This window comes from Ranitomeya imitator, chromosome 6 (genome assembly GCF_032444005.1).
Source record: "Ranitomeya imitator isolate aRanImi1 chromosome 6, aRanImi1.pri, whole genome shotgun sequence".
Classification (NCBI taxonomy): domain Eukaryota; kingdom Metazoa; phylum Chordata; class Amphibia; order Anura; family Dendrobatidae; genus Ranitomeya; species Ranitomeya imitator.
The window spans coordinates 487,746,470-487,766,023 of record NC_091287.1 but is presented as its reverse complement, the minus strand read 5'-3'; positions in this window follow the sequence as shown (position 1 = coordinate 487,766,023).

Genomic DNA, 19,554 nt, shown 5'->3' with positions numbered 1-19,554 from the left:
AGCCCAAAAACAGAATCCACAACAGTCCCCATCCTTATGTGCTGCTCCATCCTGCGTCCCCATCCTTATGTGCTGCTCCATCCTGCGTCCCCATACTGCCTCTGACCCGCTCGGCGCCGAGTGCTGGGGGGCCTGAGCAGGCGGGGACACTGGCACGCTGTGGGGGTCAGGTGCCGGTATCGCCGCCAGCTCAGGCCCCCCAGCACTTACTATATTCACCTGTCCTGCATTCCAGCGCTGGGCGCCGCCATCTTCCCGGTCTCCTGGCTGTGACTGTTCAGTCAGAGGGCGGCGCCGGCGCGCATTAAGCGCGTCATCGTGCTCTTTGAACTGAAGGTCACAGGCCGAAGACCGGTAAGATGGCGGCGCTCAGCGGTGGAATGCAGGACAGCTGAATATGGCCGATACTCATCCTCCTGGCGGTCCCTGCTTCTCTGTTGGAGATCGCGGTGTGCGTTCAGTGTGAACGCACACCGCGATCTCCCGGGAGCGTCACTCTGTGAGGCCCAGACTGCGCCGGCGCTTGCGCCTGCGCAGTCTATAAAGGCTTCGGACAGAGTGACGCTCCCAGCGTTATATTATAGATATATATATCTACTATATAAAGCTGAATGTGTGTGTGTGTGTGTATGTGTGTGTGTATGTCCGGGATTGGCATCTGCACCGTTGCAGCTACAGCCACAAAATTTTGCACAGTCACACGTCTGGACCCTGAGAGCGTCATAGGCTACGTTGTGAGGTGAAATTTTAACCCCGCGCGTTCCAATTCACCAAACAATTTTGCCCCTATCTACATAATGGAGAAAAAGTGAAAGGAAAAGTGTTGGAGGCGTCGCAGCTACAGCAACAAAATTTTGCACAGTGACATGTCTGGACCCCGAGAGCATCATAGGCTATATTGTGAGGCGAAATTTTAACCCCGCGCGTTCCAATTCACCAAACAATTTTGCCCCTATCTACATAATGGGGAAAAAAGTGAAAGGAAAAGTTTTGGAGGCGTCGCAGCTACAGAAACAAAATTTTGCACAGTCACACGTCTGGACCCCGAGAGCGTCATAGGCTATATTGTGAGGCGAAATTTTAACCCCGCGCGTTCCAATTCACCAAACAATTTTGCCCCTATCTACATAATGGGGAAAAAAGTGAAAGGAAAAGTGTTGGAAGCGTCGCAGCTACAGCAACAAAATTTTGCACAGTCACACGTCTGGACCCCGAGAGCGTCATAGGCTATGTTGTGAGGTGAAATATTAACCCCGCGCTTTCCAATTCACCAAACAAATTTGCCCCTATCTACATAATGGGGAAAAAAGTGAAAGGAAAAGTGTTGGAGGCGTCGCAGCTACAGAAACAAAATTTTGCACAGTCACACGTCGGGACCCTGAGAGCGTCATAGGCTTCGTTGTGAGGTGAAATTTTAATCCCGCGCGTTCCAATTCACCAAACAATTTTGCCCCTATCTACATAATGGGGAAAAATTGAAAGGGAAAGTGTTGGAAGCGTCGCAGCTACAGCAACAAAATTTTGCAAAGTCACACGTCTGGACCCCGAGAGCGTCATAGGCTATGTTGTGAGGTGAAATTTTAACCCCGCGCTTTCCAATTCACCAAACAATTTTGCCCCTATCTACATAATGGGGAAAAATGAAAGGAAAAGTGTAGGAGGCAAATTGACAGCTGGACTTAAAGAATGAGAGCGATGGCGCCAAAGAGTATACACCGTACAGTTGCTAAGGTGGGGCCTCGACAGGGGCGGGCTGGGCTGGGTGGCAGAAATGCATATGCCCCCCGGGCCGATGTCTAAGCAGCTGCACAGGGCCGCTGGAGGACTGGCACTGACTAATACATAGACACCTGTAGTGCGCGGTGGTGTCATCCCGCCAGCAGCCCTGACATGCAGGCTGCAGGGGTATGTGATGAGCAAGCTCCTATGCACCACTGCCACTCTGAGGGAGAGAGCCAGCAGCCAAGATGAAAGGTCAGCATACCGGCATACCGGCCCATGTGTGCACGGAGCTCCGGCTTCTCCTGCTCTTATCTGCTATCCCGGCAGGCGGCAGAGAAGGAGAGACGGGGGAGGTGCCGGGGCCCGGGACAGTGCAGAGCTGTGAGCCGGAGAAACTGAAGAGCTGCACATGGACATCAGCCGCCCCTGCACCACAGAGGAGAGTGTGTGATGTGTGTATGAGTGAGGAGAGTGTGTGATGTGTGTATGAGGTAACTGGTGTGTGTGATGTGTGTGTGAGCTGCGTGCGTGTGTGTTTGAGGTAACTGGTGTGTGTATGAAGTAACTGGTGTGTGTGTGAGCTGCATGCATGTGTGTGTGAGCTGCGTGCGTGTGTGTGTGAGCTGTGTGCGTGCGTGCGTGTGTGTGTGAGCTGTGTGCGTGCATGCGTGTGTGTGAGAGCTGCGTGCGTGTGTGAGAGCTGCGTGCATGTGTGTGAGAGCTGCGTGCGTGTGTGTGTGAGCTGCGTGTGTGTGTGTGAGAGCTGCGTGCGTGTGTGTGTGTGTGAGAGCTGCGTGCGTGTGTGTGTGAGCTGCATGTGTGTGTCATTATACAGTGGGGTTGTGCGTGTGCCTGTCATTATACAGTGGCTCTGTGCGTGCGTGTGTGAGAGCTGCGTGCGTGTGTGTGTGAGAGCTGCGTGCGTGTGTGTGTGAGAGCTGCGTGTGTGTGTGTGAGAGCTGCGTGCGTGTGTGTGTGAGAGCTGCGTGCGTGTGTGTGTGAGAGCTGCGTGCGTGTGTGTGTGAGAGCTGCGTGCGTGTGTGTGTGAGAGCTGCGTGCGTGTGTCATTATACAGTGAGCTTGGGCGTGTGCCTGTCATTATACAGTGGGGCTGTGTGGGTATGTCATTATACAGTGGGGCTGTGCATGTGTGTGTGTGAGCTGCGTGCGTGTGTGTGTGAGCTGCGTGCGTGTGTGTGTGAGCTGCGTGCGTGTGTGTGTGAGATGCGTGCGTGTGTGTGTGTGAGCTGCATGTGTGTGTCATTATACAGCGGGGTTGTGCGTGAGCCTGTCATTATACAGTGGGGCTGTGCGTGTGTGTGTGTGAGCTGCGTGCGTGTGTGTGAGCTGCGTGCGTGTGTGTGTGAGCTGCGTGCTTGTGTGTGTGAGAGCTGCGTGCGTGTGTGTGTGAGAGCTGCGTGCGTGTGTGTGTGAGAGCTGCGTGCGTGTGTGTGTGAGAGCTGTGTGTGTGTGAGAGCTGCGTGCGTGTGTGTGAGAGCTGCATGCGTGTGTGTGTGAGAGCTGCGTGCGTGTGTGTGAGAGCTGCGTGCGTGTGTCATTATACATTGGGCTTGTGCGTGTGCCTGTCATTATACAGTGGGGCTGTGTGGGTATGTCATTATACAGTGGGGCTGTGCATGTGTGTGTGTGAGCTGCGTGCGTGTGTGTGTGAGCTGCGTGCATGTGTGTGTGAGCTGCGTGCGTGTGTGTGAGCTGCGTGCGTGAGCTGCGTGCGTGTGTGTGTGAGCTGTGTGCGTGTGTGTGTGAGCTGCGTGTGTGTGTCATTATACAGTGGGGTTGTGCGTGTGCCTGTCATTATACAGCGGGGCTGTGCGTGTGTGTGTGAGCTGCGTGCGTGTGTGTGTGAGCTGCGTGCGTGTGTGTGTGAGAGCTGCGTGCGTGTGTGTGTGAGAGCTGCGTGCGTGTGTATGAGAGAGCTGCGTGTGTGTGTGTGAGAGCTGCGTGTGTGTGTGTGAGAGAGCTGCGTACGTGTGTGAGCTGCATGTGTGTGTCATTATACAGTGGGCTTGTGCGTGTGCCTGTAATTATACAGTGGGGCTGTGTGGGTATGTCATTATACAGTGGGTCTGTGCATGTGTGTGTGAGCTGCGTGCGTGTGCGTGTCATACAGTGGGGCCGTGCATGTGTGTGTGTCATAAAGTGGGGCTGTACGTGTGTGTCACTATACAGTGGGGCTGTGTGGCTATGTCATTATACAGTGGGGCTGTGCGTGTGTGTGTGTCATTATACAGTGGGGCTGTGGGTGTGTGTATGTCATTATACAGTGGGGCTGTGGGTGTGTGTGTGTGTGTCATTATACAGTGGGGTTGTGCGTGTGCCTGTCATTATACAGTGGGCTTGTGCGTGTGCCTGTCATTATACAGTGGGGCTGTGTGGGTATGTCATTATACAGTGGGGCTGTGCATGTGTGTGTGTGAGCTGCGTGCGTGTGTGTGTGAGCTGCGTGCGTGTGTGTGGGAGCTGCGTGCGTGTGTGTGTGGGAGCTGCGCGCGTGTGTGTGGGAGCTGCGTGAGTGTGTGTGGGAGCTGCGTGCATGTGTGTGTGAGCTGCGTGCGTGTGTGTGTGAGAGCTGCGTGCGTGCGTGTGTGAGAGCTGCGTGCATGTGTGTGTGTGAGCTGCATGTGTGTGTCATTATACAGTGGGCTTGTGAGTGTGCCTGTCATTATACAGTGGGGCTGTGTGGGTATGTCATTATACAGTGGGGCTGTGCATGTGTGTGTGTGAGCTGCGTGCGTGTGTGTGTGAGCTGCGTGCGTGTGTGTGTGAGGTGCATGTGTGTGTGAGCTGCGTGCATGTGTGTGAGCTGCATGTGTGTGTCATTATACAGTGGGGCTGTGTGGGTATGTCATTATACAGTGGGGCTGTGCGTGTGTGTGTGTGAGCTGTGTGTGTGAGCTGCGTGTGTGAGCTGCGTGCGTGTGTGTGTGAGCTGCGTGCGTGTGAGCTGCGTGCGTGTGTGTGAGCTGCGTGCGTGTGTGTGATCTGCGTGCGTGTGTGAGCTGCATGCATGTGTGTGTGAGCTGCGTGTGTGTGTGAGCTGCGTGTGTGTGTGAGCTGCGTGTGTGTGAGAGCTGCGTGCGTGTGTGTGTGAGAGCTGCGTGCGTGTGTGTGTGAGCTGCATGTGTGTCATTATACAGTGGGGTTGTGCGTGTGCCTGTCATTATACAGTGGGGTTGTGCGTGTGCCTGTCATTATACAGTGGGGCTGTGTGGGTATGTCATTATATAGTGGGTCTGTGCATGTGTGTGTGTGAGCTGCGTGTGTGTGAGCTGCGTGCGTGTGCGTGTCATACAGTGGGGCCGTGCATGTGTGTGTGTCATACAGTGGGGCTGTACGTGTGTGTCACTATACAGTGGGGCTGTGTGGCTATGTCATTATACAGTGGGGCTGTGCGTGTGTGTGTGTCATTATACAGTGGGGCTGTGGGTGTGTGTATGTCATTATACAGTGGGGCTGTGGGTGTGTGTGTGTCATTATACAGTGGGGTTGTGCGTGTGCCTGTCATTATACAGTGGGGTTGTGCGTGTGCCTGTCATTATACAGTGGGGTTGTGCGTGTGCCTGTCATTATACAGTGGGGCTGTGTGGGTATGTCATTATACAGTGGGTCTGTGCATGTGTGTGTGTGAGCTGCGTGTGTGTGAGCTGCGTGCGTGTGCGTGTCATACAGTGGGGCCGTGCATGTGTATGTGTCATACAGTGGGGCTGTACGTGTGTGTCACTATACAGTGGGGCTGTGTGGCTATATCATTATACAGTGGGGCTGTGCGTGTGTGTCATTATACAGTGGGGCTGTGTGTGTGTGTCATTATACAGTGGGGCTGTGTGTGTTTGTCATTATACAGTGGGGCTGTGCATGTGCCTGTCATACAGTGGGGCTGTGCGTGTGTGTCATTATACAGTGGGGCTTTGCGTGTGTGTGTCATCATATAGCGGGGCTGTGCGTGTCTGTCATTATACAGTAGGGCTGTGCGTGTGTGTGTCATTATACAGTGGGGCTGTGTGTGTGTCATTATACAGTGGGGCTGTGTGTGTGTCATTATACAGTGGGGCTGTGTGTGTGTGTCATACAGTGGGGCTGTGTGTGTGTGTGTGTGTGTGTGTGTGTCATACAGTGGGGCTGTGCGTGTCATTATACAGTGGGGCTGTGCGTGCATGTGTGTCGTTATACAGTGGGGCTGTGTGTGTCATTATACAGTGGTGCTGTGTGTGTCATTATACAGTGGAGCTGTGCATGTCTGTCATTATACAGTGGTTGCTGTGCATGTGTCTGTCATTATACAGTGGGGCTGTGTGTGTGTCATACAGTGGGGCTGTGCGTGTGTGTCATTGGTGCATTCATTCTTTGGACTGCAGACTTGTGCTTCTCACATTGCTGGCAGTGCTGTGGTCATTTGGCAGGTGTGTGGCTGTAAGTTTGTGATTTGCATACATGCGGTCACATGCCGACTAGACTTGCATGGCCTAATGCAACTGTATTGAACAAGGCCCAAAACAGTCTAGTCGAAATGTGGCTGGGAATATACAGTATATATCGCATGCTTGCAGTCACAAGACCACCTGTTGCCGACACCAGAGAATCTTCACAGCGCACGATATGAGGATTCCCACATAGTGTCTGTAGACATGTAGCATAAGATCCGACAACCCCTTTAAGGATGAGCCGCTACTCATGGGCCACTGCTGTGTGCTTGCCCCCCAGGCCAAAATTTGCCAGTCAGCCCCTGGGCCTCGACATGGGATACTCACCACACACGGGGATATGAACACACACAAAATGCGCCACACACTACCACGTGCTTGAACACATATTACCCTCAGCACACATTTCACCACAAATACACCAACCTCGCCACATAAAAGTCAAAACACAAAAGTCGCCACTCAAAACTCGCCACGCGCAGAACTCGCCACATGCAAAAACTAGGCTCTTGCAAAACTCGCCACAAGTGCAAAATTCTCCTCATGAAAAACTCGCCACACGCAAAACTTGCACATGCGGAAAAATTGCCACATGCACAAAAGTTGCAACACATGCAAAAGTTGCCTCACACAAAACTTGCACATACTCAAAAGGCACCACACATAATACTCGCAACGCGCAAAACACGCCATGCGCAAAACTTGCTGCACACAACTTGCTACACTAACCTGTCACATGTAACTCGACACACAAAAAGTTGCTACACGCATGTTGCTACACAAAACTCATCTCACAAAAGTCGCTACATGCATGTCGCCACACGCAACTCAACACACACAACTTGACAAACGAAACTCGCCCTAAAACACACACAAGTCTGGTATTATCCTTCAAAAATAAAAATCTGATTAATAAGCAGACAAACTACAACAATTGCACCATATAGGAAATACGGCAGCTGTCAGTCACATGACCTGTCTATTATGTGTATGTGTGAGCTAATATATACTGCCAGGGGGAGGGCTTCCTGTTGGCTGGGGATTTATCAGGCTGCCAATTTAGCTTACAAATACTGAGGTAAAAATACTGAGCAAATAACGTGTGAACGAGGTCTAATACAGGAGGAGATGACACACAGGTATATACTATATACAGGGGAGATGACACACAGATATATACTATATACAGGAGAGATGACACACAGGTATATACTATATAGAGGAGGAGATGACATATAGGTACATATATATACGGAGGAGATGACATACAGGTATATACTATATACAGGAGGAGATGACATACAGGTATATGCTATATATAGAAGATGACATGCAGGTATATACTATATGCAGGAGGAGATGACACTCAGATATATACTATATACAGGGGAGATGACACACAGGTATATACTATATACAGGAGGAGATGACATACAGGTATATGCTATATATAGAAGATGACATGCAGGTATATACTATATGCAGGAGGAGATGACACTCAGATATATACTATATACAGGGGAGATGACACACAGGTATATACTATATACAGGAGGAGATGACATACAGGTATATACTATATATAGAAGGAGATGACATTCAGGTATATACTATATATATAGGGGAGATGACACACAGCAGGTATATACTATATACAGGGGAGATGACATACAGGTATATACTATATACAGGAGATGACATACAGATGTATACTATATATAAGGGAGATGACAAACATGTATATACTGAGGTGATGAGGTGAAAATGAGAGGTGTGAGGTGAAAATGAAAAGGTGTGAGTGCAAAATGAGAGGAGTGAGGAAAAATAGTGGAGTGATCAGAAAATGACAGATGTGAGGTTGAAATGACAAGTGTTAGGGGGGAATGAGAGGAGTGAGGGAGAAAATGAGAGGTGTGAGGGAGAAAATGAGAGATGTGAGGGGGAAAATGAAAGATGTGATTGGGAAAATGAGAGGCGTGATGGGAAAATAAGAGAAGTGAGGTGCTATAACTAACCACAGATATTTACTATGCCCAGGCAACGCCGGGCTCTTCAGCTAGTAATATATAAAGCTGAATGTGTGTATGTGTGTATGTGTGTGTGTATGTCCGGGATTGGCATCTGCACCGTCGCAGCTACAGCCACAAAATTTTGCACAGTCACACGTCTGGACCCAGAGAGCGTCATAGGCTATGTTGTGAGGGGAAATTTTAACCCCGCGCTTTCCAATTCACCAAACAATTTTGCCCCTATCTACTTAATGGGGAAAAAGTGAAAGGAAAAGTGTTGGAGGCGTCGCAGCTACAGCCACAAAATTTTGCACAGTCACATGTCTGGACCCCGAGAGCGTCATAGGCTATGTTGTGAGGTGAAATTTTAACCCCACGCTTTCCAATTCACCAAACAATTTTGCCCCTATCTACATAATGGCAGACGCGGTACTGAATAAGGTACGCGTCTCTGACTGGGGAGCACACAGAGAGCTGCACGTAAAGGTGGTCTGTGCCAGTTCCCCCCTAGCATCACTCCCCCTTAGTGATGCACTAATTAGAAGACCCCCAGCCGGCCAGTGGTCACTAGAGGGGAGGGGTCCTACGGCCACTCCTACAGGGGTTAAATCCTGGTGTCCAGCCGGGAACTTTCTCTTTCACTCTCGGCAGGACACCTGGAAGCTTCTGGAAAGACACTGGAAATCCTCAGACAACTACTCCCCTCATCATTTCACATACACAATCCTTCAAGCAAACAATGAAAACAGGAAGCATGTCTGCTGCTGCAGGGAGTATAATATTGGGGACATCATTATGAGGGATGCGGGGACATGTACCTTATACACCATGTACTGCTGCAGTATCTGATCCTGTATATATATATAGGATCATTATATCCTGGGAGGTCTTTGCCCTCAGGGATTTCTATATGTTAGCTGCCTCAAGTTTACCTGTGGCATGGCTGCAGACACGGGTACATATATAGTAATATATATAGACAATGCTGTTCTATTATGTACTGCAGGGCTGTTATGCCATGGATTACTGCCCGATTATTCATAGCAGACATGTGTATATAGATATACATACATATATGCATACTGCCATAGGGTTTATATATGGGACTGGGGATATTTATAGATACTGTAGTAAGTTGGTGTATGGCGATGAGGTAGACGTTTTGCAAATGAGTGCATGGTGAGTATATGGGATTCTTCAATATAATGCATGACAAGTATGTATATACTGCAATTTAGTCCAGGGATATACCCCATTACAGGCATGGTGCTTGTATGGATGGATACTGTTTTATATAACCTCCCCAAAACAACATGGATATTATTGACTATTAAGGGTTTGATATATATAACGGATGTATCACAAGTACTACTAGGGCAGACTATCCGGTATATGGGTCCTGGATAATGTATTTTGATACTATTATATTATTTATATACTGCCATTAATTTCATGGTGCAAAGGGGTTACATCAATATCACAGTCTATTAATATCCTTATGCATTATTATTATATATCATAGACACTGGGTATAATATATGATGGTATATACATATTGCTGGAGGATTCATGGCGGATTTATCGGTATTACATTATATGTAGATATATATATATATGTGTATATGCATGTGTATATATGTATATGGATATATAGGTATATGCTTTTGTATAGTACGGGTGTCGGACCTACAGATATTTTGCATTATTCATTGCTGATATATCAGATAACTCAGTATAGGGTATGGCATATAGTCATGTATATACTACAACCATCTTAACACCATTACAGTGAGACGCCATTACCATGTGTCCCAAAGGAATGAGGGGGGAGGCCTGTACTTCCAGTAGTGTGATGCCTATTACAACAGGCTGTATGCTGGGGGAGGGGTGAGGCCCTGAGGGGAACATGCCAGTTCCACTGGGAAGATATTCGCTTCACCTATATATACGTTGTACCCCTGATGTTAGCTGCACCTCAGTATATATATAGATGGCTGTACCCCGGCATATATTATTATTATTATTATTTGTTTTATTTATTTATATAACCCCCATTAATTCCATGGTGCTGTACATTCGCGGGCACCCTCTAGGGCTATCAGCCGGGGAGAACAATCCCCCGCGGCTTCCAGCCACAACAACCACGCAGTCACGGAAGACAGAGCCATTAATCCGCCACTATGTGGTTGTAATCGGGCTCCAACGCACGATAATCAGTGCATCGGCCAGCACATCGGCCAGTCCCTCGCTGTAGCGGGAGTCAGAGTTTCCCCGTCCTGTGAAATCACCCCGTCAACATTTGCGGGGGTTCCTTCAGGATCGGAGTACACTCGTCCAGAGTCACACAGCGGTGAGTGTGCCAGGGGTGGCAAGGAAATGTTACAAGAAATGGAGCTAACCTCAACGGTAAAGGAGTTAATCCTGCAATTATCACACTCTGGTGGGAAAGTGGTGAACAATACAAGACCACAGTCCGCTAACCTACACAAGGATGCCTTCTTCTGCAGGATCAGCCCGCTAGGCGCTCATATCGATCAGGAAACTAGACAGAAGATATGGAGCAACGATTATATTGATATATGGTCGCTGTTATCAGCGGACCAATAGGGGGAGATCAAGAATTGCTTTAACCAAGAATAATTGGCTCCAGGCCTTCTCAGTATTGGGCTGTATTATGGGCCAGAAGCATCCGGAACGCTGCTCTGAAATGTTTATATATCAGGACATGATATATAGTTCGTACAAGTCGCACGGCGGTTCAGCCTGGCGTCGGTACGACGAGGAGTTCCGCAGGCGTCTGGCCCTACAGCCCAATCTAAGCTGGGGGGTGAAAGCGACAGACGTGTGGTTGCGTCTGATGTTGTCCCAAAAGCAGCCCCCCTTTTCGGCCACGACCACTAATTACTCCGCAGCCGCAGGTCAGAACTCAGTGGTCGTGCGAAAACCCGGGGCCTGCTGGCTATTCAACGAGGGAAACTGTCGATTCCACGTGTTATGCAAATTCAGACATGATTGCTCTGCTTGCGGGGGGGGGACACCCAGCCCTTTTCAGTCGCTCCCCTTCAAAAACATGGAAATATCACCGTTAGGCATTATACCAAAAAAGGAACCCGGTAAATACTGCTGAATTCATCATTTATCTCACCCAAAGGGCGATTCGGTTAACGACGCAATTTCCCCAGAAGAAGCTTCCGTCTCATACGCGTCGTTCGATAAAGCGGTAGAATTAGTCTGGGCTGCCGGACCTGGCGCCCTGCTAGCCAAATTCGACATAGAATCGGCATTCCGTTTACTACCCTTACACCCCGAATGTTTCCACCTTCTGGGCTGTAAAGTGGACCAATACTATTACTTCGACAGGTGCCTCCCAATGGGATGTTCCATCTCATGTCACTATTTCGAGCTATTCAGCATCTTCCTAGATTGGGTAGTTCGGTACGAGACGGGCAATAAATCCCTAATCTACTACCTCGACGATTTCCTGTTCGTCGGCCCCAGAAATTCTAAACTCTGCTATGACCCACTAGAAAAATTCAAATCTATCTCACTCAAATTCGGCGTGCCCTTGTCACCGGAGAAAACGGAGGGACCATGTAATGTATTGCCTTTCTTGGGCATTGAAATAGATACCAACAGGATTATTTATTATTATTATTATTATTATACATTTTTATAGCGCCATTTATTCCATGGCGCTTTACATGTGAATACGGGGCAAATATAGACAAATACATTAAACATGAGCAGATAACAAGGCACACGAGTACATAAGGAGGGAGGACCCTGCCCGCGAGGGCTCACAGTCTGCAGGGGGTGGGTGAGGATACAGTAGGAGAGGGTAGGGCAGGTTGCGCGGCTGTTCAGTAGGTTGAGGATCACTGCAGGCTGTAGGCTTGTAGGATGGTGTTCCGCTTACCAGAGGGTAAAATACAAAAAACCCTGCAAACGTTGAAAGGCTTCCGCGAAGTTAACAAGGTAACCCTACAGCAAATACAGGCGTTATTGGGTCTACTGACCTTCGCCTGCCGCGTAATGCCGGTCGGCAGAGCTTTCTCGCGCAGACTATCTCTGGTTACAAAAGGCGCTTCTCAGCCCGGCCATAAAATTAGACTCACTCGTTTGCTAAAAGCAGATCTGCTAGTATGGCAGACGTTCCTACAATCGTACAACGGTCACACGTGCGTCATGGCTAGTGAGATCGCAAGCGGGGATTTAGGGCTGACAATAGGGTGGAACAAAAAAGAGGGTTTTGCAGCAATCTATAAAAACCAATGGTGCAAATCTGGTTGGCCAGAGAAATGGACGGCAACAAAGTGGGGGCAAGACCCAGCCCTATGGGAATTGTTTGCGGTAGTAGCAGCGATGGAGATATGGGCCGATCAGTTGAGGAACATGAACATTCGTTTCCAAACAAAAATGCGAAAACAGCGAAGAGTTTAAATCACATGTCTTCTTCATCCTTGCCCATACTTGCTCTTTTGCGACGGCTTGCGCTGTTATGCCTAGAAAACAATATTTGGTGTAGAGCCACCGTGGTGGTGGAGGTCGACGATAATACCATTAACCCATTGTTATTTTACAATTGGCAGGCTTTCAGAATCCAGCAGCCCAACGCGCAACCCCGGGGTATTCTGTCCACTGTCCCTGTGGGATACAGTGGCCAATCATTGATGCCCTTAATCCGGGCCTCCGTTTCGCCAGCTACCTGGCAGGTGTATGGTAAGGCTTGGGAGGAGTGGTGCTCACTAATTCAGGGTAGGCCAGTCGATGAATGCGACCGAGCACGAAGCGCGGTGACAACTGATTTTCTACTACGGTTGAGGGAAGGTGGGGCGTCGGGCACCTCGGCACAACGGAAGTTATCGGGGCTAGCATTTTTCTTTCAATTATTGGGATGGGTAGATGTAACTAAGTCCTTCTGCATAAGACAGGCCATAAAAGGTTGGAAAAGGCTTCAGCCGAGCCAAGAATGTCGCCGCCCCATTTCTCTGAGACTATTGCAGGACCTGATTGCGATATCCCCGTCAGTCTGCTCATCACAATATGAGGCGGCCCTCATATCAGCAGCTTTTGCGACCGTCTTTTTCGGAGCACTGCGTATCAGCGAATTGCTACCGTGGTCAAAAAACGCGTCGGAAGGAGGCCTAATTAATGAGGACATAGTTATATGCAGCGACGCCCTGCGCATCAGGGTTAGAAAATCCAAATGCGATCCCACCGGTAGGGGCACATGGGTCCTGGTTAACTCCACAGATGGCCCAGCTTGCCCGCTAAAAATGGTTAGAATATACGCCATGATAAGACACGCTGGTAGATTTTTCTTCACTCATACAGACGGGTCCCCTCTGACCAAGTACCAATTCCAGGCGATGTTCAAGCTATGCTTGGAAAAAACCGGTGCAAATCCAAAAGAGTATGGGACACATTCGTTCCGGATAGGGGGCGGCCCCCTAAAAGCTAGGGCAGGTGTGTCAGAGGACGAAGTGCAGAGAATGGGTTGTCGGAAGTCCGCATGCTTCGCCAGATACATAAGACCTGACTTGCTTAATTAACATGTGTTGTCTCTTACAGGGGTTGAAGTTTGGGTTGTAGGAGATTCCTACGTTTACTGGGCCGAAAAGAGGGCCAAACTGCGGCCAGGAGGAACAAATCTTTACCTCCCGGGCATAAAAGTTAACTGGAGGGGTGTCAGAGGCCTCCAGTGGAAACAGGTGTTCAAGGAGATGGTTGGCATTGCAAGGAGGGCGGAAAGCCCTGTGGTAATGGTGGTACACGCGGGTGGCAATGACCTGGGCAAACAAAAGGTGGCCGAATTGTACAAATGGGTGACAACGGATATGGAAAGGTTCAGCTGTCTATTCAGGAACATGATACTGGTGTGGTCGGATATAACACCACGGGCCGTTTGGTGAGGAGCAAGAGATAAAAAAGCCATAGAGCGGACAAGAAGGAAATTCAATGCTCGGATTGGAAAATATGTGAGAGGAAGAGGCGGTATCGTGATCCTTCACCACCCGCTACAAGGGGATAACACGCCACAATTAAGACCGGACGGAGTTCACCTAACGGACATTGCCCTCAATATTTTTTTGTTGGGTTTACAGGATGGGGTTGAACAGGCCCTAACATCGAGGGGGGGGGGTCGGAGTCCCGCGTAGTTAATACACGGGATCCTCCGTGGCAGAAGAAGCGGAGGAGGGCAAAGGTCGTAACTGCTCGTTGGGCCAATTCCCCTGTCGATCACGGACAGGAGCTCGGCGCGAGCCGCTCGTTACGATATGTAATTGCCTTTCTCTGCTTATTTAATTAATAAACTGTGACCGACCTTTTCAACCCACCTAGGACTGTGTGTGTTTCATTACGGGATTGATGGGAGGGGGGAAGGCACTGGTTACGACACCCAGGTCTCCACAGTCTGGCAGACGCGGTACTGAATAAGGTACGCGTCTCTGACTGGGGAGCACACAGAGAGCTGCACGTAAAGGTGGTCTGTGCCAGTTCCCCCCTAGCATCACTCCCCCTTAGTGATGCACTAATTAGAAGACCCCCAGCCGGCCAGTGGTCACTAGAGGGGAGGGGTCCTACGGCCACTCCTACAGGGGTTAAATCCTGGTGTCCAGCCGGGAACTTTCTCTTTCACTCTCGGCAGGACACCTGGAAGCTTTTGTCCCACCCACCCTCCCTTTTAAAGGCTAATGAGGAAACTAACCCGCAGGATAATGTAAATGTGTGATTAAATGTGTGAATTATGTTGTAATATTTATATAAAAAAAAAAAAATGTATTTACATACGTATGTTGATATAACTAACCCTGGTAGCCTTTATTAAGTCACAGCGGAAGAAGCGGAGGAGGGCAAAGGTCGTAACTGCTCGTTGGGCCAATTCCCCTGTCGATCACGGACAGGAGCTCGGCGCGAGCCGCTCGTTACGATATGTAATTGCCTTTCTCTGCTTATTTAATTAATAAACTGTGACCGACCTGTTCAACCCACCTAGGACTGTGTGTGTTTCATTACGGGATTGATGGGAGGGGGGAAGGCACTGGTTACGACACCCAGGTCTCCACAGTCTGGGGAAAAAGTGAAAGGAAAAGTGTTGGAGGCAAATTGACAGCTGCCAGATGTGAACAAGGGGGACTTAAAGAGTGAGAGCGATGGCGCCAAAGAGTATATACCGTACAGTTGCTAAGGTGGGGCCCCGACATGGGTTACTCACCACACACAGGGATATAAACATGCACAGAAAATGCGCCACACACTGCCACGTGCTTGAACACATATAACACCTTCAGCACACATTTCACCACACACACACCAACCTCACCACATAAAAGTCGAAACACAAAAGTTGCCGCTCAAAACTCGCCACGCGTAATAATAATCTTTATTTTTAGATAGCGCTAACATATTCCGCAGTGCTTTACAGTTTTGCACACATTATCATCACTGTCCCCGATGGGGCTCACAATCTAGAATCCCTATCAGTATGTCTTTGGAATGTGGGAGGAAACCAGAGTGCCCGGAGGAAACCCACGCAAACACGGAGAGAACATACAAACTCTTTGCATATGGAAAACTAGGCTCACGCATAACTCGCCACACGTGCAAAACTCACCTCATGGGAAAACTCGCCACACGCAAAACTTGCACCCGCAGAAAAATTGCCACATGCACAAAAGTTGCAGCACATGCAAAAGTTGCCTCACACAAAACTTGCACATACTCAAAAGGCACCACACATAAAACTCGCCACGCGCAAAACTCGCCATGCGCAAAACGTGCTGCACACAACTTGCTACACTAACCTGTCACATGCAACTCGACACACAAAAAGTTGCTACACGCATGTCGCCACACAAAACTCATCTCACAAAAGGCGCTATATGCATGTCGCCACACGCAACTCAACACACACAACTTGACACATGAAACTCACCCTAAAACACACACAAGTCTGGTATTATCCTTCAAAAATAAAAATCTGTTAAATAAGCAGACAAACTGCAAGAGCAACAAATGTACCATATAGGAAATACGGCAGCTGTCAGTCACATGACCTGTCTATTATGTGTATGTGCGAGCTAATATATTCTGCCAGGGGGGAGGGCTTCCTGTTGGCTGGGGATTCATCAGGCTGCCAATTTAGCTTACAAATACTGAGGTAAAAATACTGACCAAATAACGTGTGAACGAGGTCTAATACAGGAGGAGATGACATACAGATATATACTATGTACAGGGGAGATAACACACAGGTATATACTATATACAGGAGAGATGACACACGTATATACTATATAGAGGAGGAGATGACATACAGGTACATACTATATACAGGAGGAGATGACATACAAGTATATACTATATACAGGAGGAGATGACACACAGGTATATACTATATACAGGAGGAGATGACACACAGGTATATACTATATACAGGAGCAGATGACCTACAGGTATATACTATATACAGGAGGAGATGACATACAGGTATATGCTATATATAGGAGGAGATGACATACAGGTATATACTATATACAGGAGGAGATGACACACAGATATATACTATATACAGGGAAGATGACACAGGTATATACTATATACAGGAGGTGATGACATACAGGTATATACTATGTATAGGAGGAAATGACATACAGATATATATATATATATATATATATATACAGGGGAGATGACACACAGCAGGTATATATATATATACAGGGGAGATGACATACAGGTATATACTATATACAGGAGATGACATACAGGTGTATACTATATATAAGGGAGATGACAAACATGTATATACTGAGGTGAAAATGAGAGGTGTGAGGTGAAAATGAAAAGGTGTGAGTGCAAAATGAGAGGAGTGAGGGAAAATAGTGGAGTGATCGGACAATGACAGATGTGAGGTCGAAATGACAAGTGTTAGGGGGGAATGAGAGGAGTGAGGGGGAAAATAAGAGGAGTGAGGGGAAAATTTGAGGTGTGAGGGAGAAAATGAGAGATGTGAGAGGGAAAATGAAAGATGTGATAGGAAAATAAGAGAAGTGAGGTGCTATAACTAACCACAGATATTTACTACGCCCAGGCAACGCCGGGCTCTTCAGCTAGTATATATATATACCCCTATACTATGTGTAGACATTTATCTTAGCTATTCTATTCTAACCTGTCAGTGTGATTTTACTGTACACCGCACTGAATTGCCGGCTTTTCTATAGAACACCGCTGCGTATTTCTCGCAAGTCACACTGCTGGTCCGTGTGTAATCCGTAATTTTCTTGCCCCCATAGACTTTCATTGGCGATTTTTTTGCGCTCCTCCGCTCCTGTAACAAAGGGGGATTCCAGCAGTCAGGCAAAAAGTGTGACTGAGTGTAATAAAGAAATGCTTTCTGGCTCTTCTAAATCCCCAGATAATAATTCTTCAGGGGCTAGTACAATACCTTACTTGCCCGAGAGCTTTATTTCTTCCCCATCATTTCCATCTCCTTTGGGAATAGCAAGGCCAGGACCTTGCAACATGCAGACACCAGTGATCTGCCAGCAGCCCACGGCCCCATGGATGTCACTTTTGGAAGGAGGGTGGATGCAGGCACCGGGGCAGGTACAGTTGAGCTACCCTGCCCATGTCTTGTCCCCTCCCCACGCCTGCGCAAGGCAAGATTGCTTGCAAGATTGCAAGATTGTTATATAATTGTAACCTAGCATCCAATAGGTGGGTGTCCCTTTCCAAGTCCTGTAGTAGATCTAGACCAGTTATAGTGCCGAAAATTCCTCCCTGGGATCTAAATCTAGTCTTAGAGGCATTAACCAAAGACCTATTTGAGCCCTTACAGGAATTGTCACCAAAATTCCTCACGCTTAAAACAGTGTTGCTAGTGGCCCTAACATCAGCCCATAGAGTAAGCGACTTACAAGCCTTGTCTATATTGCCCTCCATACACTCAGGTTTTTGAGGACAGGGTAATTCTAAGACCAGATCCTGCCTATCTCCCCAACATAGCTCTTAAGTTCCATAGGAGCCAGGAGATCACCTTGCCATCTTTTTGTAGTAACCCTACAAATCCAGGGGAGGAAAAATTCCATACCTTAGACGTAAGAAGGTCCATGTTACATTACATGTCTATGACTAGTCAGTGGAGGAAAGATCAGTCTCTATTTGTAGCCTTCCAAGGTAGCAGAAAGGGGTATGGCGTATCTAAATGTACCATTCCCAGATGGATCAGGGAGGCCATCAGTTTATCCTATTCTGCGAGTGGTGCTCCAGTTCCTGAAGGCATCAAGGCTCACTCCACCAGAGCTGTGGCTACTTCCTGGGCAGAAAAGGTAGAGGTATCGATTGATCAGATATATAAGGCTGCTACCTGGTCCTCACCATCTACCTTCTTTAAGCATTACCGACTAGATCTGTCCTCCTCTGCTGATCTAACCTTGGGTAAAAGGGTGCTGCAAGCAGTGGTCCCTCCCTAAGGTTTTTCATTCTCCAAAAGTCTCTCAGGTTTGCTGTCATGGGGGAAGGTAAAACACCAAGGTTACTTACCGGTAGCCATTTTTTCTGGAACCCATGACAGCACCCGTATATTTCCCCCCTTTTCACTCCTTTGGTGTGCACTATAGTTTGGGGGTTTTAGTTGATATGATGTGGTGATGGTTTTGCCATGTGCACTAACCAGGGGGTCCTCTCATGGTCTGTAAACCAACTGAAGTGAGGGAGAGGTACCGCCCTTTTATTTTCAGTAGGGTTCCTGTCCTGACTGGGCGGATCCCCTCTCTCAGGTGTCCTGTCATGAGTTCCAGAAAAAACGGCTACCGGTAAGTAACCTTGGTGTTTTCCACCTATTCCTATATATCAGTCAGCGAAAAACGGACAGCACACAGATGGCATCTAAGTTCTGTCCAATATTTTCAAGTACCCATAGACTTTAATTGCTGAGTTTGATCCAACACTTGTATTATTATCAGATATTTCTCCACAATTTTGCACCTACCACTGCTCGGTCCACAAAAATTCCTGACACGTGAACAGCCCCAAAGGCCTTCATAGATATGAGTGCTATCTGTGAAAAGCACGGATAGCACTTATATGCAAGAAAAAAAAGGGTGTCTGAATGAGCCCTTACATGCAGAATAAACATATTGTAGTATTTAATTTACAAATTGTGTAATTTGTTTTTACTAACCAGTTTTTCAAAAAGAAACTTCTCACTAAACAATAATTTATCTTTGCTGGATTCCATTCTGAAATCTCTGTTATATCGATCTTCTAATGTTGGCCATAAAAATAATGGAATTTTTGCAGTGGGCTTGATGTCATATTAAGTGTATGAATATTGCCAAAGGGAGTCATTGAACATATGCCCCAGATGCTTCATA